The sequence below is a fragment of the Mirounga angustirostris genome, unplaced genomic scaffold (assembly GCF_029215605.1).
Source record: "Mirounga angustirostris isolate CCGP_5_RB_7025 unplaced genomic scaffold, mMirAng1.0.hap1 SCAF_1, whole genome shotgun sequence".
In the NCBI taxonomy this organism is placed as follows: Eukaryota; Metazoa; Chordata; class Mammalia; order Carnivora; family Phocidae; genus Mirounga; species Mirounga angustirostris.
The window spans coordinates 56,642,185-56,664,949 of NW_026991709.1; the positions used below are offsets into that span (position 1 = coordinate 56,642,185).

The following is a 22,765-nucleotide window of genomic DNA, read 5'->3' on the forward strand; positions in this document are numbered from 1 at the left end:
TGGACAAGTCCCCTACATGAATCCCTTCACAGACTAGGACCAAACTCCTGTGTCATCCCCTTTCCAGGAGCCCCTGTGGGGATGGAAAGGCTCACACTCCTATGCTGCACACCCACAGACCATGCTAGTCACCAACCAGCTGTTACTTCTTTAAAATCTGCTTCTGGGGAGAGGAGTTAAGAGAATACATTTTCCTGATTGTTTTTGAATGGAGGTCTAAGAAAATACATAAGAAAAAAACCCATAAAAAACATTTATTAAAATGAAAGGAAGCACAAATGCTCATTTTTACTTGGTTTTTGAACTTCTCAAAATGCTCAGAAAGACTTATATCTGTTAGATAACCATAGCTGCAAAAACAATCAAATAATTAAAGCCACTCCATCCCAGTTGGTTCAAAATAATTTGGGCACAAACTTCTCTCTAACACCTTCACCTTAGTTCTTTGATACACCGATCACTCTGTTTGGTCTGTCCCACCTTTATTGAACTCCCAGGGAGAGGCGGATAGATGGAAAACTAGCTAGCTTTGGTAGAAAACCAGAAGAAGAATAGGAAGAGTGTGAAGTAGAAATGCCAGGGCCCCCACCACTGGTTCAGCCGTGTGCTTAACTGACAAGGTTCTTCATCCTTGGACTCTTTGCAGATCTTCCTTCTAGGAGGACCAGGGACTTCAGTTCTTCTGATAAGCCAGAAACTGCTATCAGCAAGCCTATTCAACTATAGATGCTGCCTGGATTAATTTTATTATATCTATAAGGAATTTCTATTTCTTCCATTAAAGAAAATTGTTGTGAACTGGACTTGGCCAATTTGGTCCCTTGCAGGGATTTGGTGGTTCTGGTAGCCTTCAGGAGGTAGAGGTGGGTGAGGGCTGTAGCTCTTCTCCCACCCCCATCCCCAACCTCACCAGGTGATTCTTTACACTGAAATCAGCCTTTGACCCATTTCTGCATCATTCATGTTGATAAGCAAGCAGGCACCCTGTAACAGTCAAATGTCCTGTAAGCTTGAAAATGTTCTAGTTCTGTTCTTTAGGGAATTCAACAATATCTTATGCAAAAGGTTTATTAAAAGCAAATCCAATAATATTCCAGTATATTTAGTGTCAGGCGACCCAATTCTGTTTAACTGCTAGACACAGAAGAGGTTAGTAATCTAGGGATCCAGGGCTAGCGGGCTTGCTAGAGTCTCATACCCTATTGATGGAAGGGCTGGAGTGCCCTGCAGTATTTGGCCAGTCCCAGTCCACGTACCTGTAACACTACTAATATGGCCGTTGAAAATAATCATTTATTAACAGAGTCTCTGGTGTTAAACTATAGATAAAGCTCTTGTGGTAGAAGCCTCTGAAGAGACTAGAGTTTTTCAAATGCTAACAACCTTTGGAGGATGTTATTCCCCCAACAGGATTCTTCAAATGTTTACTCACCACTCCCAGAGTGTTTATTAAGACTAATTAAAGATTGCCAAAATAATTTAAATTACATAGAATGTAACAGAATTTGTTAAGGATTCCTCAGGATATCACACCTTCTGACATTTCTCCTTAGTGACGACCTTTCCTTTCTTGGCGGGGAGGGGGCAGGGTCGGTATGTGAGAGAGACAGAGGGGAGAAGGGTCCACTTAAAATTCGCAGTTAAAAGAAATTTTTTTCCATTCACACACACAAAAGAACCCTCACATCTGCAAACATTTCACTCTTTCAGACCCATTTTATCATATTTGCTTTAACATTATCTCTGCAAAAAAGGTTGGGGGGAACAGAAAGGTCATATTTACCTTGATGGTCAAAATACATAAAACATTAGGTTTATTTCTACTGTATTTTCATTACTAGGTTAGTTATTCTCAAGTTTCAGTTTGATTGTGGTGCCGAGTAAACTAGAATGAGAGAATGTCAAAACCTCAGATGCCACTACATTACTGTTTTATCATACGGTATCAACTGAGAAGAGCATGATGTGGGAGTTCCTTCTACATACCAGGGAGAAGGGAAACTGCCATGGATGAATAAAAGGATTCTTCATGTCATCACTTGGGAATAGCTCCCTTCTATTGGTCCATTCCCAAGAATGTTCTAATCAGTGTTTGGGGTCTAAGGACATGATATGTATCAAGTTACATACCTCCCTGCACCAAAAAGAAGTAACTATATTCTGTATTCTTTACCAAACAGTTGCCCTCTTGAAGTTTTTTTCCAGCAGGATCCTTGGTATCATAGCCTACACTGGTTGTATTTATCATCATGACATGGGGTTGAGCTGTGACAGTCAGTTAGAGGACACCTAGAGGGAAGACCTCCCTGGGAATCCAGAACATCAGATTTGCCACACTGGCTTAGAACTGTGACCCATCCTGCTACAACTGTGTCTGGCAACCATGAAGGGATGCTTTATAAGTCTCCTCCAGAGGTTAGGAATAACCTCAAACATCCCTAATGTCCCAATAACTCACAATAGATCTAGGAAGTGCAGGGTCACACAGGATTTTCCAAGTAACAGGGTGTCACTGCTTTTGATTTTTAATAATGTTTCCAGTAACAGCCAGTATTTTTCCTTAAATTAGCACATTGATCAGGCTAAATTAAATTCTTCTCTCAAGTCATGTTGATAGCTCAGTGTTCCCCATATTTTGACTACAGCCAGCAGTATTTTTTCCTACATGTGGTAGTTTGCACTTACCCGCACTGTGGTGTTATGCCTCTGCTTTTTCACGCAGTCTTATGAGAACTTACTGCATATTTCAATACCCGGAAGAGCATTTGTCATCTTAGGTTTCGTTGTGTACTTGAAATTCCAAGTCCTTTGTAAAAAAAAAAAAAAAAAAAAGTTAAGTAGCTGGTGTGGCTACTGGATCCCTGGATTATTCCATTTGTCCATGCAGAAAAGTTCCTGTTTATCCTCTACCTTCTGTTTCTATTTCTAAGCCAATGCTTTAAGACATAACATCTGCTCCAGCCTATTCCCTCTCTAGTCTTAACGTCTTAACTTCTGTACTCCTTAGTCTCACCCTGTAAGTTCATACTCTGTACCTCACAGGGCTTTATGGAGGGAAAAATAAGATACTTAAGGGTTGTCTTCAAGAGAGGTCCTACTTTTAAAGTGATTTTATAAAAGCCCCTAGGCTTAGAAATGAGAAACTCTATAGCTCTAATTCTTTTCCTATTCTTGTTTTGCTATTTTTATTTCTGGAAAGTGATCTCTGTCTGAATAGGCTTACTCTGGTTTTAACTTTCTTCCCATTAACCCTTTTCACACTGAAATTGTCCTTTATCTTATCCATGCTCAGAACTTTTTACTTACAGAGCCAAAACTAATTCTCCCACAGCAAATCCCACCTGCGTTTACTCCCATCATTAAATGAATGAATGTATTCCACAAACAAGCATTCAGCTCTGCACATAAGTCAGAAGCTAGTGAGACTTCACTCTGGCCCTGAGAAGATCTGACCACGTGCCTTGGTTTCCTTGCATAAACTGAGGTTAATTCTGCTATTTCACAGCACCTGGGGTCGTGAGTCTTGACTAATAAATGGTGAAAAGCATCTTGCAAATGTCCCGTACTGTATAAACGTGTAACGAATAATCTGGAGAGTCTTCAAGTAGAAATGTATTCTTGTGCAGCTCAGTTCAGAATACTAATCTACCCATTGTTTTCAAATAAGATGTTTTACTAACCTGTTTTCTCCTTTTTTCTTTTAAAAATATTTTTAGTAAAAATTAGTTTCTAGGAATTTGAACTATGTATAGGGACATAGGTCCCTGATAGAAGAAACCAATAGTATATATTCTTGCTTGTCAGAAAATGCTCAAGTTGTATTTTAAGTGTTAAAACTAAAAGGGTTGCATAACAATATAGTGGGGTAAGGAGGAGGATTTTTAGCTCAAATGTGGCAAAATATAGAAGTACAAAAATTAGCTTTGATTTTGAGATTGTATTATAAATAGTAGAGTTAATGTGGTTGTTATAGATACTCTTTATTTTTAAGTTACCAGAAATTATCTTTTATTTTTGAACTGTATGGTTCTTGACATGTTTTGAATAAAGTTTTTATTACCTAAAATTTTTCATTTACCTTATTATCAATAAATCAGTTATGTTTAAAATACATATAAAAAGTGATAACCTAATTACATGACTGCAAAATTCAAGATTTGAAGAACATCTTTTATAGAAATGGTAAATTTCTATACTGGAATCCATTTTAAAAAAAGATTTTAAAAATAGCAACAGAAGTACTTTCATACTTAAGGCAGTATTGGAAATGTTTTTGAAACGTGATCAGTTACACATTATTATAACTGCTTGTGAAAATTACTTTAATACCTTTTTTTTAGTGAAGCTAAATTTATTCCACTTAAAGAATTCTTCATTCCTTATTAATCCTTAGGTGTTAAAATATGCCTTCTTTTATGAAATGATATTAGTAGTAGAGAGTAACTTTAAAAAACTTTTTTTGAAGATTTTATTTATTTATTTGAAAGAGAGTGAGAGAGAGCATGGCGGGGGGAGGAGGGTCAGAGGGAGAAACAGACTCCCCTCTGAGCAAGGAGCCTCATGATGCAGGCCTTGGGATGGTGGGACTCTGGGATGGTGACCTGAGCTGAAGGCAGTTGCTTAACTGAGTGAGCCACCCAGGTGCCCCAGTAACTTTAAAAATATTATTACTGGGCGCCTGGGTGGCTCAGTTGGTTAATCGACTGCCTTTGGCTCAGGTCATGATCCTGGAGTCCCTGGATCGAGTCCCGCATCAGGCTCCCTGCTCGGCAGGGAGCCTGCTTCTGCCTCTGACCCTCCCCCCCTCTCATGTGCTCTCTCTCTCTCATTCTCTCTGTCTCAAATAAATAAAAAAAAAATCTTTAAAAAAAAAAAAAAAAAAAAAAAAAAAAAAAAAAAAAATATTATTACTTACCCCCAAAAAAGTTGGCATCTATCATAGGTCCCTGAATTTTGTTTTGGGAATGAATGCTTACTGGTCTGTGAAATGTCCAAGTCTGGGAACCACTTAGGAGATACCATAAAATTCATCCTTTTAAAGTATATTAACTCAGTGATTGATCAATTGATTGATTGACTTAAAAGATTTATTTATTTGAGAGAGAGAGCACGAGCAGGGGGAAGAGCAGAGGAAGGGGGAGAGAAACTCTCAAGCAGACTCCGCTGAGCACAGAGCCTGACATGGGTCTCCATCCCAGGATGCCGAGATCATGACCTGAGCGGAAATCAAGAGCTGGCCACTTAACCAACTGAGCCACCCAGGCGCCCCTCAGTGTTTGTTTTAGTATATTCCCAGAGTTATATAATCTTCACCACAATTTTAGAATATTTTCATCAACCCCAAAAGAAACCCACTCCCATCCACTCTCCCCACCCCACCACTCCCCTTGCCCCTGGCAACTACTAGACTACTTTCTGTCTCTGTGGATTTGCCTGTTCTGTACATTTCCTATAAATAGAATCATATATCGTGTGGTCCTTTGTGTCTGGCTTCTTTCACTTGACATGCTTTTAAGGTTCATCCATGCGGGCACCTGGGTGGCTCAGTTGGTTAAGCGACTGCCTTTGGCTCAGGTCATGATCCCCGAGTCGTGGGATCCAGTCCCCTCATAGGGCTCCCCTTGCTCTGTGGGGAGCCTACTTCTCCCTCTCCCTCTGCCTGCCACTCCCCCTGCTTGTGCTCTCTCTCTGTCTGTCAAATAAATAAATAAAATCTTATTAAAAATTTTTAAAAAACAAACAAAAAAAGGTTCATCCATGCTTTAGCATTTATCATTCACTTCTTTTTATTGCTGAATAATATTCCACGAACGTTCCATTGTATGGAGAGACCACATTTTATCCATTCATTGGTTGATGGGCATTTTAGTTGTTTACAACTTGGGGAAGTAATTATGAATTATGAATAATGCTATGAACTGTCATGTACCAGTCTTTGAACATACGTGTTTATTTTTCTTACATATATATCTAAGAGTGCATTTGCTGGATTATATGGCAACTGGATGGCTTAACCTTTTGAGGAGCTGCCGAACTGTTTTCCAAAGCTGCTGCATTTTTTTACACTCCCATCAACAGTGTGTGCGGGCTCCACTTTTTCCACAACCTCATTAATGCTTGTTATCTGTCTTTTTTGCTTATAGTTGTCCTGGTAAGGGTGAAATGCTATCTCACTGTGTTTTTTATTTGAATTTTCCTGTTGGCTAATGTTTGTTTGTTGTCTACGACCCTCTAAATATGTAAAACCTTTCTTAGCTCATGGGCCATATAAAACCAGGGTTTGGGCTGGATTTGACCCATAGTTGGCCAAACTTTCTGATCTAGAAGATAGAATTAGTAGATAGACACATTAGAATCGGTATTATAAATACATTCTCTGTGTTCAGAATGCAGAGGAAAGCATGAGCCTCTTCAAAGGAGATGTGGAGTGTTAAAAAGAATACAAGTGGTAATGGTGCTGATAAATCTGCATGCTGGATTTGGGGGAAAAAAAACCCCAAAAACTTGGTCTGTAACATTTTCTGATTCCCACGGTGTGAATATCCACCCCACTGTGGTCAATTCTAAGCTACGGACACAACAGCACTGAAGTTGGGAAGGGACGTGCATAATTGGCGGCTGCAAACATGTCGCTGACCTAAGCCATCTCCAACTGGTATGACATGGGGTGATCAGCAACCGTGGCTACCACCCTCAAGGCTATCCTTGGTTTTCTCTTCCACTCCTATAAGCAGCCAATGGGAGGGAGAATATCTGCCCGTCCCATTGTAGTATTAGACCCCCAAACAGCCTTTGTCTCTGCCTTCATTACTCTGGGAGCATAGCTACATTTCCACAAGGCAGATGCATACACACGCACACTCCTTGGAATGTCAAAAAAATGTGTTGGAATAAAACGATAACGTAACAAAGGGAAACATATTCCGATCCATCCAAAAGACTTCCTGGAAATATATTTTAGCTTGGTGTTGAATAGGTAGGAAATGGCCTGGTAAACAAAAGAGCAGACATATTCCACACATATAGATGGTTTGTGCCAGAGTACAAATGTGGGGAAGATTTATCTTGGTGGTTAGATATGCAATTGCGAACCCCTGTGATCAGGGATTTTCCTGCAAGTTTCTTCTTCCCAGAGGTTCTGGGAAAAGCCTCAACTTTAGATTTAGGCTTTTACCAAAAAGCACAATATAAGGGGGAGAAAGTCCTTTTATACCTTCTGAAATTGCTATAAGAGAGAAATTAGGTGGCGAATCATCCAGACAATAATTAGTTCATATCTCAGACTTTAAATGGCCCTTTGAATTTCTCGTCTCCTACATTTCCACATTGCTATCAGTTCGTGAACTGTTTTTAAGAAGAGCTCTGCCTTCTTGTCCACACTCTCCTGGGGCTCCTTCTCCCTTTTCTACACACTTCCCTTCCTAGGGTTGGTAAAACCCAAAGTGACAGTGTGGGGTTGGTGCTTTTGGCCTCTACTCGTCTGCTCAAATCAAAGAAAAGAAGCAGCTTTGCTGGGCAGAAGTGGGCATGCTGTTACCTTGCTCAGTAGAACAAGGGCTGGAGCTATTCATTGCTCAGAACTCACAATTGTTGATTACCCAAATACGACATTTCCTAAGTGGAAATGTGGGCGTAAAGGGACTTGAAGAATCTGTGACTTTTTGTAAACTCCTGTGCTTCTGTTGGCTAAAGAGAAAGCAAAGCGTTTTCTAAAATGCAGAGGACGTCCTAGCACAGATATCCCCCGGCAGAATTCATTCCAACTTCCTGGGTTTCCTGGCACGGCCCTGCTTTCCAAAGTCGGTCCTGTTAAACCTGTGTTCTCTCCTGAGGTTCTCAGACTTCAGCTTGCATTGGAATCACCTGCACAGCTTGATGAAGTTCCGATTTTATCCCAGAGTTTCTGATTCAGTAGGTGTGGATGGAGTGGTGAGAAGTTGCATTTCTAAGACGTTCCTAGGTGCTGCCGCTGCTGACCCAGGGATCCCGTAAGCTTCTCCACAGCGCTGCAGGTTGGGCCCTGTGGCCGCCACTGTCGCCCAGCTCCTCACTGAGACCATTGCATCCACCTGGCTTGCTGCAGGCCGTTTCCCACTTGGCCTCTGTTATTTGGGGGTCTTGCCATTTGGGGTCCTCTCCTATTACCATTTGTGGTCCTGTCGTCACTGCTGAACATTTTAGTGATGCTGGAGCCCTTCCCACTAGCGTGTTCCTGATGACCTTGGTAGATGGTATGTCCTCCAGGCCTTTCTGTGGAACATAATCCCTCGGTTGGTTGCTGGGCCTCACATAATCTATATTATAATATATATGGAGACACTCTAAGCATGTCTACATCCCTGAGCCTTTGAATCCTTTCTTCCTCAATCGGCCAAGGAAGTTCTGGCATTTGGGCTTTGCTTAGTGTAGGCCATTGCTCTCTTCAGGCTCCTAGGAACCATCCTAGTAGCAAGGTGACGCCATCTCCCCGGGGAGGGGCGGTGTCTTGCCAAGGTCTGAATCCTGTATCTCTGGAGAATGCTCCCTACAGTCGTATGTCCCAACAGCTGGCTCGGGCAGCCTCAGAGTCCAGTGCCAAGGGTGCTACCTTGGCCTTGGCCAGTATATGTTGGTTAGGCCTTGCAGCTCCTTTGGACCAGAGCCCCTCTTCTCCTGTGTTGTGCCCAGCCTGACCCCGGGGGAATCATGCTGTGACCTAATCCTCCCATCAGCCTTGTAGCCAGCAGAGGTGGGGGTAGCTCTTGAGTGGGGCACATAGCTCCTAAAGTCTACCTTGGTGGGATATTTAACGGTCTCTGGAGGTCAGCACTAGATTTAATTCTGGGCTTGGGCCTCAGCTGCAGGAGCTGAGAGTCTCTTTGTAACTACCAAGGAGACTTTCTGGCTCTCATATTTGGCTTTTATTTGCCTATTCATTGCCTGCAGCTTTTCATTACCTTTTGTGTATTAATGGCTTTTAGCAACACTCATCCAATTCCATTGTCTTTGTAATTACTCTTTCTCCCTTCTCAACACCTGATAAACCTCACCTGCTAATTTGTTCCTTTCCGGGGATATACCTTTTCACTTAACCACCTATTGGACCATCACCTTGGGCCAGGGGATGCTATGTTCTGTTTATCACCAACTGGGTCCTCATTGCCTGCCAGGTGGCTAGTGATTTGGCTCCAAAATCCCATCTTATTGACCACTTTCTAGGAGCACTCCTAGAAGAACTGTGGCAGGTTGGGGTCTTTAGAAGCAGATGCTGAGATGGATTTTGGTGTGCAGGGACTTCTTTAGAGAAGAATGCCTGTGGCCGGGGGTGGAGGCGGGGCAGGGGAAGAGATGGAAAAACTGGGATGCAGGTCTGGGAAGCCTTGACCCACCCCACAGGGCGTGCTGGACTCTGTACGGCCGGGACCCCAGAGGCCCCCCACGCTGGGTGAAATAGCTGCGTTTCCATGCCCCTGACTCCCTCAGCCACTGGATGTGCCCCCGCCCCAGGCTCTTCGGTGAGGAGACGCCCGGCAGCAGGGTCAGCCTCGGAGGCTGAGGGCTAGGGCAGCGAGTTCTTCCTCCGTTTTCCCCTGCTCACACCAGGAGAGACATTGAAGGAAGCTAGTTACTTTCATTAGACCAGTTGCTCTTTATTTGTAGGCTAGGAAGGGGCTGCAGATGGTAAGGTGATGTTTAAGTTATGTTCTCTGCCTGTATGTTGCCTCTCTCTTTTTCCCCATTCAAGGGGGTGGTTTCCTCATGTCAGGGGAGGTTTATTCTGTTCTTTCCTGAAATTTCCCCTAAAAGCCTAAAACCATCATTCTGAGAGTAGAGTTTGAAGAGAAGGCAATTTCTCTCAAACTGAAAAAGATGCTCTAGGATGGTAGGTCCAGTGAGAAATCTAGATGTCCATGTTGTTTCTGATATTTCTGCATTTGGAGTAGAGCCTCAGAGGGAATGCCATCAGTAATTAGGGACTTTGGACTGCCCTGTGTCCTAGTCCTGGCAAAGAAGAGCACGGTGGCGGGCCTGGAGTGACATGCTGCCACCACCACCATCACGTTGGCACTGTGTAGGACCCCAGGACTTTGAAACAACCTTGAAATAGAAAAGGTAAGCAGAAGAGTGTTGCCAGAATAGCTTTGAATTTCCACCTCACCTGTTGGGATGGAAGCCTGGCTTTAGAAAAGTTGACTAGGAGAAAAGAGAGAGATGTGATATTTCTTGCACACCTGAGTGTGCGGACTGATTCAGACCTGCTGCACATCAGTAAGGGACCTGGTCATGTCGGTCTTCCTCCACACTCATAACTGCTGTGGTCCTCTCAGACCCTCAGCTCTTCCACATGTACTTTCTGTGTGCTTAGGCACACGGCCAGACGGATGCTGAGAGGATGGGGAGCACTTCATGCAAAGCCCTGCTCTGGCTCCTCTCTTTCCCCACCCCACCCACTTGCTGGTTCTTGCATTGATCTGACCTTGACTCTAGTCCCACAAATATTTATTTATAGCAGCACTTTTGGAAAAATCTTAGTCTGTCTCTTGTTTTTATCCTCAGTTTTTTTCACCCTCTCATTCATGTTCCTTTCCTTCGTATCACTCATCTCATAATCTTTTTTCTTCCTTATTTTCAATTTCCACATATGTGAGGGTCTTTGAAGGTTCTAATTATAAAACAATGGATTATAGTGTTTGTCATAAGACACCTCAAAATGCTATTTTAAAAATGAACTCTTGAAGTGTGTAGAACATGCTAATACTGAATTTAGAATTCTGAACAGTATTAAAATAGATTTTTTTTGTAGTACTATCCAGCAGAATTAAAAATAGAGGGTGCCTGGGTGGCTCAGTTGGTTAAGCGACTGCCTTCGGCTCAGGTCATGATCCTGGAGTCCCGGGATCGAGTCCCACGTCGGGCTCCCTGCTCATCAGGGAGTCTGCCTCTCTCTCTGACCCTCCCCGCTCTCATGCTCTCTCTCTCTATCTCATTCTCTCTCTCAAATAAATAAATAAAATCTTAAAAAAAAAAAGATACCCAGAGTTGTAAATGTACAAAAAGATCACTATCTTTAAAAAAAAAAAAAAAAAGAATTAAAAATAGAAGGAGAAAAAGTCCATGTTTCAAAACCTCATTAGGAATTTCCTGGAAAGATCGAGATTTATTCATGTAGCAGGTCACTTAATGGGTCTCATTTGGATGTTTATCATGCTTCAAAGATGATTCCCCTTTATAATCTAATCAGCCCAGGTTTTGGACACGGCAAGGAACAGGGGGGCTTCTGCTGAGAGGACATGTGTTTCCTTAACTCTTCGGGAATCCAGATGCTGTCAGCTTCATACAGTCGCTCATACAGTGATCCCCTTTTTCTCCACTCTTACAGCTCTCATCCACTGTGCACCCTCAGCCCCTCTCAGCTTTCTGTGATATTCATTCACTCATTCATTCATTCATTCATTCATTCAGTTCGTATGGTCGAGCCAAGTTCTGCTCTAGGTACTAAGACTATGACAATGAACAGAACAAATAAAAGCTCTGTCTCATGGGGATAGAGGGGGAGAGAGACAATAAACGATTTAATTAAAAAATTGTATGTTAGAAGTATGGATGAAAAACAAAGTAGGGAAGGGAGTCAGTGTTCGGGGCATAGGGTTTACAGTTTAGATTGAGTGGCCAGGGAAGGCCTCACTGACAAGGTGATATTTAAGTAAAAGTGTGAAGGGGTGGAGGGCCATGCACCTGGAAGAAGAAACCATGCAGGCAGAGAGGGAGGAGCAGCAAGTGCAAAGGTCCTGTGGCAGGACTCTGGCCACCACATTTGAGGAATAGCAATGAGTGAGTGAGGGGAGAAGAGGTAGATGAGGTCTGAGAAGAAATGGGAGGTGAGCACTGGATCAGGTACTACTTTGTGGGGGCATTGTAAGGACTTGGGCTTCTCCTTGCATGAGATAGGAGCCATTGGAGGGATCTATGACAGGGGAGAGGTATAATCCGCTTATGCTTTTAACAGGATCACTCTGGCTGCCATCTTGAAACTGACCAAAGAGGGGCAAGGACAGCATTGGGAGTCTAGTTTAGAGAGCATTTAATGGAGAGGTCTGGTGGCTTAGATCAGGGTGGTAGCAGGAAAAGTGGCTTTCTATTGAGGGCATACCCTTCTACTCATCTGTCCATGCTCTGATCCTGCCTGGATCCTCCAGGACTGAACATCTTTCTTGGAGTCCACTCCTCATGTCACTGTCTTGCTCAAGAATGCCACAAGAACTCCTTGCTGACCAAATCATGTTCTATTCTGTTTTCTAGTACTCTAACCTTTTGCAACTTGGCATTCTTCCTCTCTACTTTATCCCTTCCCACTTCCCAGCATGTGCTCTCTATTCCCACCAGCTAATGTACTATTCCCCCAGCGTACACTACCCGCTGTTCTAACCTTTTCGGGGAGAGTCCACACTCTCTTCTTGCCTGGAATCTTTCTTATCCTTAAAGCCCCTTTCAAGTGCCCCCTCTGGACGTCTCCCCTAGTTGAAAGTCCATATGAGTGTGTTTTCTGGCATGGCCCTTAGGGCCTGCCCCACCCGTGCTGACAGTTTAGCTTATGCCATTTTGCGCTATTTCCTCATTTGGTCTGTGGTGCCTCCATGAGCTCATAAGCTCCAAAAAGTCATAACCTATTTTTGCCTCCTCCATCGCTCCCCCAGAACAGATGAGGCATGTAATATGAATTTGTCAAATATTTGTGGGTTGAACAAAATGCAACATCTGCTCTTCAAAACTAAAATCGCTCTTTCCACTTCCACAGTGACCTGGCAACTGTCCTAAAGGTGTTAAAGACGCCCGAGAAAACATGAGGACGTTGACTCCCACCTGCAATTCCTTGCTCAAGCTCCAAACTACGTTTCCCTACGGTATTTCCTAGAGTGGTAGCACACTACCATGCCTGCCTCGCAAGGCCGTGACGAGATCTCTCCTGTGTCTCTTGCATAACACCTACCCCCGCGGCGTGCTGCATGGTGCTCTTCAAGGGGTTCAGGAGCTGGCTGCCTTCCCCTGCCTTCCCCACTGCTCCCACCCGCTCCCCACTCTGTCTAACCCTTTCCCCAAGTTGTGTGGATTATTTACAGGCATTACTTCAAGGATGAATTTCATCAAGACCTGCTGAGCTGCATATTTACACAGTCTCCAGGTTTTTCTTACCAGCTGTGGACATTTTTTGCAAATTCTACATTATCACCTAATTGAAACGACTGCTTGGTTCCATTTTTCTTATTAAAGACAGATTAAGAAAATCAATTCAATACCTTAGCCATTTTAAAGTCATCATTAATCTCATGCCCTTGATTTATAATCTGGCTTTAAAAAAAAATATGTCCCTACAAATCCTTTTCTTGCTTTTCAGTCCCCCCGCCCCACCTTGCTGGTATCAAAACCTACTCCATCTGACTGCTCATTCCACTCGGGTTAGCCTGCTTTACTGGTTAGTTTTTGCTCCTTCCCAATTGGGCCTCTTCTAGTACATGCTCTTTTTTTTCCTCACCCATAAATCTCTTGCAATTTATCATTTGAAGTTTCCAGTTGTTCAAGAGCTTGTATGGTGAGAATGAAATGCAGTATTTTGAGTTTCATTTGGGGTGTCTTCAAGAGCTCTCTCCGTGTTTTCTCTGATGACATTCTTGGCCCCTCGCCACTTCCATCTGCCAGTCCCCACAGCTGAGACCTCTCAAGCCCCAACTGGAGGCGGCATCTGGACTTGGTCCCAGGCCTTGCCAGGAGAATGTTCAGAGTTGGTACCTAGGTTTTGAGGATATTCCTGTCCAGCCAGGCCCAACCCTGCTTGTCAACTCTAATAACTGGCCTCCTATTTGGATGTCGGGGCCCAAGGATCTGACCTAACTTGTCCAGATCCTCAGATCATCGAGAGTCCCCTTAGCCTTGCTGGTCTATCCCCTGAGCCACAGCTAAGGGCCCATGATCCACCTTTGCATGTTGCAACACCTTGATCTAGCCTCACATTTGGGCAGACAATATATTTAGCTCTCCATGCCCTATCAAGGTCAAGGACACCCACCAATGACCACTCAAAGAACTTGCTCAATGCCAAGTGCTGTCTACCTGAGCGACTGCCATCACCTTACACTCTGGATGCATCCTCTGCCTTCCTAGATGAACGTCTTTCCACCAGATGGGTAGGTCTGACCTCCATTTCTAGCCTGCATCTCGGTCTGACACGCACTACTGGAGGGCTTAATGATTCCTGCCCATCCCAGCATCCACTTGAGGCTTGCCTCCCAAAAGAAATGTCCTTAGGAAGAAAAACTATTACACAGTGTTTGTCTCCACACCTTCACGTCCTCGAAGACTCTTTTCTGTCCTCCAGCACCTCCCTCCTGTGTCCAGAGTCCTCTCGCTGGGCAGCTCTGACCCAGCCTCCTCACTGTGGCTCTGCTCCAGGCTAGAGAGCTGCCCCCTTCCCCCAAACGGCCCCCTTCGCCCTCCCCCTTTTTGCAGGGGTTGCTCAGATGATTCCATAAGGCATAGCCTCACAGACCAGTTGAGTGTCTCTTGAAACTCTACCCTGAGAATACTATAGTTATCACTACATGGTTCCATTTATGATAGTTAAGGAAGGCTCTTTGGGTAGACCTACTATAGATGTTTTGAAGAAAATATGCCATATATGCAATCATGCTTTTTTTCCCTAGAAAAATGAAACCTCTTAGAAACTGTGAAACTTGAAACAACAATGATATGGCCATTTTTCACTCCTTATAGAGAATTTTTTAAATGATAATATTTAGTATTGAAAACAGGATATTAAAGTAATACTTTCATACACCACTTCTAGGAATATAAACTAACGCATCTTTCTAAAAAGAAACCCACGCTTTCTGACCTAATAATGTCCCATTCAGCACTCTACCCTGTGGATAGAGTAAAACAATTAGACAAAGATTCATGTGTTAAGATTTGTATTAAATTATTATTTAAAACAAATATTTGGAAGAAAATACAAAAATTCATTCATGGAGAAAAGTTAATATGTAATTATACACTTATACTATGGAACGTTATGTATTCATTGAAATGTCTTCAAAGAATATTTTAAACCAAAGAAAATACTAACGATCTGTTATTAAGTGAAATGATAAGATTCAAAATTCCATGTTCTGCGACCTCAGTTATGTCGCAGCCGCTGTGTGCCGTGGGATACACACATACCACCAACTGTGTACGTGTGTATTGTATAAATAAGGCTGGGTAAATTCATGTTAACAATGTAAATAAATGTTAACAGCCGTTCCTTCATGGGATTAGAATTGATTTTTATTTTATATCTATGTTTGCTTGTTTTCTCAGGTTTTCTATAATAAACACGTATTACTTTAATGGTCTCAAAAACAGCATTAAACACACAAAGGCGGTTATACTTGAGTTCAAGGTAAACATTTTTAGTGGCTGGAGGGTGGAGGCCTGGAGCACCTCTCTTGTTGACAGGGGGGAGGTCGGCAGAAAATAGGGCTTCTCTCAGTGAGTCTTCCCGCTTCCCCACTTGAGAAATCACACCCTTGCAGCTTCTTACCTTATGTGTGTAACATATTTTCTCATGTTCAAGAGGAACACGAGAGCAGAACAGTCATAATGCCTGGGTGGCTCAGTCGGTTAAGCGACTGCCTTCGGCTCAGGTCATGATCCCAGGGTCCTGGGATCGAGTCCCACATCGGGCTCCCTGCTCTGCGGGGAGCCTGCTTCTCCCTCTCCCACTCCCCCTGCTTGTGTTCCTGCTCTCGCTAGCTCTCTCTCTGTCAAATAAATATATAAAATCTTTAAACAAATCATAACGGTGTAAAATTGTATTTGTTGAGATAAACTCCATGCAGGAAAAAGCCTCGAACTGCAACTGATCCTCTGCCCTTGACCACTGTATCCCCATGATGGGGCCCGCGGATGGGGCCCACGCCCCTGGAACCCCGCACCCCAGCCCCCTCCCAGATACAAAATTGTGTGGACCGCGGAGCCTTTCGCAAACTCAGGACACATACAGGAAGGCTGGAAGGAATTCTGAACTCCTAGAACGACGGGTGTCTTCTGAGTACGGAGAAATAAATAAATAAAAATGGTTGTCCCTGAAACGAACTTTCTTTCTTTGAGTGACTTCCTAGCGCAACCGCCCTGGAGTGTTCTGTTTGCAGGGGACGGGAACGCACCGCGGAGCGGCCGAGCCCAGGCAGCAAACCTCAGACGCCTTCCTGGGCTGGGCCCGCTGTGGTTTTGGTTTTCGGAGGCGCAGCGCAGCTGTGGAGTAAACCGCGCCTTCGGGATGCCCCTGTTCTCCCTGTTCGGCCGACCTGCCCCAGGTGGAAGGCCTCGCTGGGGGGCTTCTTGAACTCATTGCCGCCCCCCCCCCCCCCCGCCCCAGGCTCTGGTCAGGTGAGGCGTGGCTCTGCCCCCACTCCGGCATCCGTCCGGGCTCCGGAGCTGTCCGCAGCTTCTCTTCCCTTGGCGGGACACAACGTTTCCCAGCTCTGACTTAGGCATTCCTTACTCGAAAGGCTGTATTTTCCTAACCTCAAACCAGAACATGTGGGACAGGACACTTTTTCCCAATTTGTCTTGGAAAAGTCTTTTCAATATTAAAAATTGGATCATATTTAGTTATATTTAGCAAAATGCTGCTTTTGAGGGGAAAAAAATGCATGACCTCGAACGGCCCCAGCACAGCTGGTTCCTGTGATCACTGTGTGTCTGGCTGGAGCATCAGTGGGGTCTGCCCTGCGACACCCCTCCCAGCCCAGGTCAGGTTACCCCAACCTCAGTGGGCAGCCTGGCTGCCTCTCTCTCATGTTGCTGCTCCCAGGAGAGCGTGGTGCAGAATTACTCAGTCACCTCTGAACTAACAGGCTAGCAGTAGTTAGCCACCTGCAAGCTCATTCCTAAAGGAACCCGAGTGTTTTCACTGCTAAGCTTTTGAAACAGTCTCTATATTTGAAAAGCAGTAAAAACAAAACAAAACAAAAATTAGATCTGTCCTCTCCTATTTTTCAATGGTAGCCTTCAGTTTTTCAAAGGTCAGCTAAACACAGAAACAACTGATCTCAAAATTCAAGTTATTTGCAGTGCGGATCCGAGCAATCAGCTCCGAGGGGGGCGGAGCTGGGGAAGGAGGAACTTGGGGTGGGGGAGGGCTTCTCACAGTCTGGAGAGCCAAGCCAGTGGGCAGACACCCCCTCTGTAGGTTAGCTTTATCACTGAGATCCCTTTCTTTAAACTGGGTTTCCACGAGTTCCACAAGGGTTCAAGTGCCTCATAAATGTGTTGTGACTCAGCCTAGAAAATAGCATGAGAGCATAGAAATTTTTCTTAGGGAAGAAAGAGAAAATTCTCAGGATGTCTTTTATTTTATTTTATTTTATTTTATTTTTTAAAGATTTTGTTTATTTATTTGACAGAGAGAGACATAGCGAGAGCAGGAACACAAGCAGGGAGAGTGGGAGAGGGAGAAGCAGGCTTCCCGCTGAGCAGGGAGCCCGATGCGGGGCTCGATCCCAGGACCCTGGGACCATGACCTGAGCTGAAGGCAGATGTTTAACGACTGAGCCACCCAGGCGCCCCAGGATGTCTTTTAAAGGTGGTTCCTTGTCTTGGTCCCCTTACTTTAGAGGATCGCCGAGCTGAATGAGATGAGCGCCCACCCCTGCCCGCTTCGGTGGCTTACACTGCCTTTGATTCAGTGGCTGGTCAGTAGAGCACAGATCTGTCCCCAGCACCTCAGGAACTTGACGGTGGGGACCAACGGCTGTGCTATGTGCCATGGCTACAGGGAAACCCATGTGTCTAGCCTGAGGCAGCCATCTCCAGAACATACTACCTTGGTCAGGGGCGCCTAGGTGGCTTAGTTGTTAAGCATCTGCCTTTCGCTCAGGTCATGATCCCAGGACGCTGGGATGGAGCTCCACGTCTGGCTCCCTGCTCCGCGGGAAGCCTGCTTCTCCCTCTCTCGCTGTCTCTCTGTCAAATAAATAAATGAAATCTTTAAAAAAAAAATTACCTTGGTCAAAGAGAAGCAGAGCATAAGAGTATTCAGGAAGAGTGCAAATCCACTACCCCAACGCCAATTCACTCAAAATACATGTCCCAACGGTGCCATCCTTCTCTCTGCAAAGGAGACCACTGCTACTAATCTGGGTTGTAGATGCTTTTATTTAATACACTTAAATATGCTGTTTCCTAAAAGTGGAAAGCAAGAAGGAAGCTTTGTAAAAGTTATCATGCTAGAATGGCCTTGAAATATATTACTGGACTCATCATTGAAGAAGAGAAGGGAGTAAGGGTGTCTTAGTTCATTTTTATTATTCATTTCTTTCCCATGGAGATTTAGATAAACTTGTTTCTTTCTCCCTAATCATCTCCAAGAGTGGAAAAGGATTTCCTCACAGAATTTTAATGCAGGAAGGAACCCTAGAGAATGTCAAGCCCGAGGGTAGATTTACCAGAAAAATCCCCCTTTTTTTCAGATATTCAAAAGAACCTTAGAGCCAGCTTCCCCTCCTGAGAGAGACTCATAAAGGTCATCGATTCCCTCATTTGAAGCCTAATTTCATGCAGGAAGACTTGATGAGGTGGGGAAATAAGAGAGCCAGATTTACTCAGGTATTTTTAATATAAAACAATGGGAAAAGAAATAAATCTATTAAATGACTGATTAAAAAAAAAGCAGTCATTGCGAATAATAGACATGAGCCATGAAGTGTAGGTTTCTAAACAACACATGGTAATAGTACCACCTTATCCAGCACTTGTGCAAGCCACATGTGCTCTGAGTGCTTTACATTTATATTAACTCATTTAAACCTTTTGAGGTAGGGGTGCTATCATCATCCATACTTCACAGATGAGAATCCTGCTGAAAAAGATGAAATATCTTGCCCCAAGTTATATATACGTAGAAAGTGCTAGAGCCTGGTATTCATAGCTTGGCAGTTTGGCTTCAGGATCTGCGCTCTGAACCACTATGCATACAGTGCCTTGAAGTAACAGTTATTCCTGTTCAGTGGTTCCACTCTGTTACTCGAGAACATCTCAGTAAGGGACTAGAGCATTTATTGAGCACCTACTGTATGCCAACTCTTGGACCAGTTCTCACAACAACCCAAGGAGATCTGTTACTTAAGAAAAGCTCAATGAAAGATTTGAGTGAGCATTTATCCTGCAATTGTGGCTTGTTGTTGGGTCAACTCTCACGCAACTTGGAGGGGTAGTTTTCCTGTTTACAGATGAGGGAATAGACTCAGAGAGTGCGGTTCAGAGAGGTGTAGTAACTTGCCCGAATTACAGTGGGTCAAGAAAGACAGTAGATATTTGAACATGTGTCTGTCTGACTTTACATTGCATTTATTCCCCTATCCTACACGAAGAAGTACAGGCAAATAATCTGCTATCTGAATTTGTTTTGCTCTCCAGAGGTTTAGTTTTAAATATATATATATTTATTAAATCTTCCACATGAGATCTTTATAGAACAGAACAATGGCCAGTTAATAACAACGACTCTGTTTTGACCTCATATCTTTGGTGTATGACCTCATATCATACACCTTTGCTTTGAAAGCCAGGGCCTGTGAAATTGCCGAAAAGGTTAACCAGTGTCATTCGCCTTTTCGAGACACTACCTGGTTGAGTCATACAAGCATCAGAGATGTACATACAGTTGTATGTCCAATCTAACTTGAAGGACCTTCTAGAAAGCTTGCAGAAAGAGAGACCAGAGCCTGCAGCTTGAAATCAGCCATTTGTCACTCTCCTCTGATTAGGGCTTCTCGCTTGACCAGTGATGAGCAGAAACTGAATTACAGACTTTGGCCTTTTCTGCAGGCCCTGTGATGCCAAAAAGCAGCTGATTTATCCGTCAGATCTGTGGACGAAATGAAATCGCCCAGATAAACAGATGGCCTGGCCCCAGTGGTATTTCACAGCAACATGTGTTTTTTTGAATAACATGGTCATGAACCTTTCACTCTGGGTCTAAAATTAAATCGTGGCTTTTGGATCTTACCTGGGGCTACTCAAGAGAGAGTGGATTCAAATGTCAAATTTATGGCTTGGTTTCATCAGTAAGTTCTATGTAATTTTCAATATTCATTTATAAGAAGAACTTAAAACATGTGTCTCTTTTGAGTGTGTGTGTGTGTGTGTGTGTGTGTGTGTGTGTGTGTTGGGAGTGGGTATTGTATATGAAGATCCAAACCCTCCAATTCTGATTTTCAACTAAACAGATTACTGCCTTGGGTTTTTTTTGTTTTTTTTTTTTGCCTTATCAAATGAAAAATAGGCCTCACTGCCATTCTGAGCCTAAAGTTTTATATTCTAACACAATAGCAGGCCAAGGCTCTTGGATCCACTCTGCTACAAAGTTCCTGATTGTCTCCTATCTTAAAAAATTAAGAGAAGGGGGCACCTGGGTAGTTCAGTAGGTTAAGCATCTGCTTTCAGCTCAGGTCATGATCCCGGGGTCCTGGGATGGAGTCCCTCATTGGGCTCCCTGCTCGGCGGGGAGCCTGCTTCTCCCTCTCCCTCTGCTGTTTCCCCTGCTTGTGCTCCCTCTCTCTCTCTCAAATAAATAAAATCTTTAAAAAAAATTAAGAGAAGGTAGGGAAAGAAGCACTCTGTTTGTATAGCATTCTGCCCAGATTGCTTAAATGGTAATCTGCTATTGTAGCTACGACTCTTCACATTAGTCCTCTCCAGAGAGCCACGGAGGATGGAGGTGGCATGATACTTACACTCATCAGTGGTGGAGTAGCATGAATAAGAGAGGAAACAGCAATGCAGCTCAGTACTATTTTCTTCCCATAGCTCATATTTACAGAGAAAAAATAAGACTGAAATTTTTGCCTTGTTAAAATCATACATTATTATCTGAGATAGTCTAATAAACCCCATCCTATTCTTTGTATTTATCCAGCTACTACACATGAGAATAAAATAAATGGCCATTATTGTTATCACAGTGAGTTGGTATTATGGAGATTATGTTCTCTTTTCTACTCACTATTATAATTTTTAATAACATTTTATTTTGAGATAATTATAGATTCACATGCAGTTGGAAGAAACAATAGAGGGTTTCCCATGTACCCTACACCTTGTTTCTCCTCACAGTAAAATCTTGAAAAAACTGTAGTACAATGTCACAAACAAGACACTGACATTGATATAATTCACAGGTCTTATTCAGATATGCACTCACTTTTGTGCACATACACACGTGTGTGTGTGTATCACTTAATTCTATGCGGTTTTATCACGTGTAGATTCATACAACCAACACCACAGCGAGATACAAAATAATTCCATCTTAAGGATCCCTTGTACTATCCTTTTGTACCATAGGCGCCTCCCTCCCTCTGCCCCTTGCTAACCCCTAAAAACCACTAATCTGTTCTCCATCCCTCTACTTAGGTCATTTTAAGAATGCTATATAAATGGAATCATACCGTATGTAACCTCTTGAGATTGGCTTTTTAACTCAGAATAATCCCCCTGAGATCTATCCATGCTGTATTTCCTGGTATAGATGTACCATGGTTTGTTTAGTCATTCATTCCATTCAAGGCTAAATGGTCAAAGAAACTGGAATTCCCACCCCCTCACAATTTTGGGCTATTCTGAATAAAGCCATTATGAACATCTGTGTACAGGTTTTGGGGGGAACATAAGTTTTCATTTCTCTGGGATGAATGCCCAGGAGTGCAATTGTTGGATTTTATGGTAAACCCATATTTAGTTGTGTAAGAAACTTCCATACTCTTTTCCAGATCGGCCGCACCATTTTATATTCCCAGCAATAACACATTAGATTGTTTTGTAACAATAAAATCACATTCCGCACATCTCTGATAGCCCGGGCCCATTTAAGCTGACAGCTTCTTTCCCTCATCATTTCTGCCTATGCTTCCCCCCTCTATCTTACATCTCATAGTATCTGAACCATTCATTAATATCGGTAGCCTTTCAATATTTAAATATTTCTTATTTTAAAGCCTCCCCATTCCAACTACACTGAAAACTCACTGAGCCCTAGGATCGTTATTCTCCTTTGGTATTTCTCATGCTGAGCCTGGCATAATAATTAGTAATCAGACAATGGGTTTTGAATGATTAAAGTTGAATAAATAAGGAGTAATTTGAGTCAATAAAGTGTGTTGGAGTTTTCAAAAAATTGCCAACTTTCTCTTTAGAAGTGGTGTTATCAGATTTAGGTAAATTCTAGAACCATGGTTATTAAGCAAATTGCTACAGATGCAGCAAACTTAAATGTGTGATTATTATATTTTGTTCCACAAATAACCTTGATACCTTCTCCATGAAGATGTTAAACCATTAGTGAAATAGCAAAATATTATATCAAATTTTTACTTAAAATGGTTTAATTAAATTACTGCTTTTCTCCAGGTGTTTCTTGCCTCACCATCCTAGCATTCATTGACTTACATAAGAGCAATGATGTGTTGGTAAATGTTTAACAACCAGCTCTCTGGAAGGAAAAAAATGCCCTCAGGTGTAGCCTTTGTCAGTTCCCATGATGTAAAGCCTCTGACCAAGGCCAATTTCAAGCTACCATTTGATATCACTGAACACAGATTCAGGAAGAGATGCTTACAGTGGGATCTAGTGAGCCAGTACGAGCTAGCTCCAGCACACCAGCGCTCAGGGATATATTAAATTAAACTCATGGAAAATGTTCTACATTATATATCAACATTCAAATGAGTCATCTGCACACAGACACTGGGAA

The 22,765-nt window shown here is 43.1% G+C and overlaps 1 protein-coding gene across 2 annotated transcripts in view; it reads left to right on the forward strand.

Moving 5' to 3' along the window:
* NECTIN3 (nectin cell adhesion molecule 3) overlaps positions 1–16,082 on the forward strand; it is a 138,714-nt gene extending 122,632 nt beyond the window's left edge. Inside the window, exon 10 of one of the 2 annotated variants that reach the window (XM_054504164.2) lies at positions 12,776–16,082. The gene's annotated coding sequence lies outside the window, so the exon portion shown is untranslated. Of the gene's footprint in view, positions 1–646; positions 3,680–12,775 lie in introns of those variants that run through there. The other variant, XM_054504163.2, reaches the window with a different exon arrangement.
* The last annotated feature ends 6,683 nt before the right edge of the window (positions 16,083–22,765 follow it).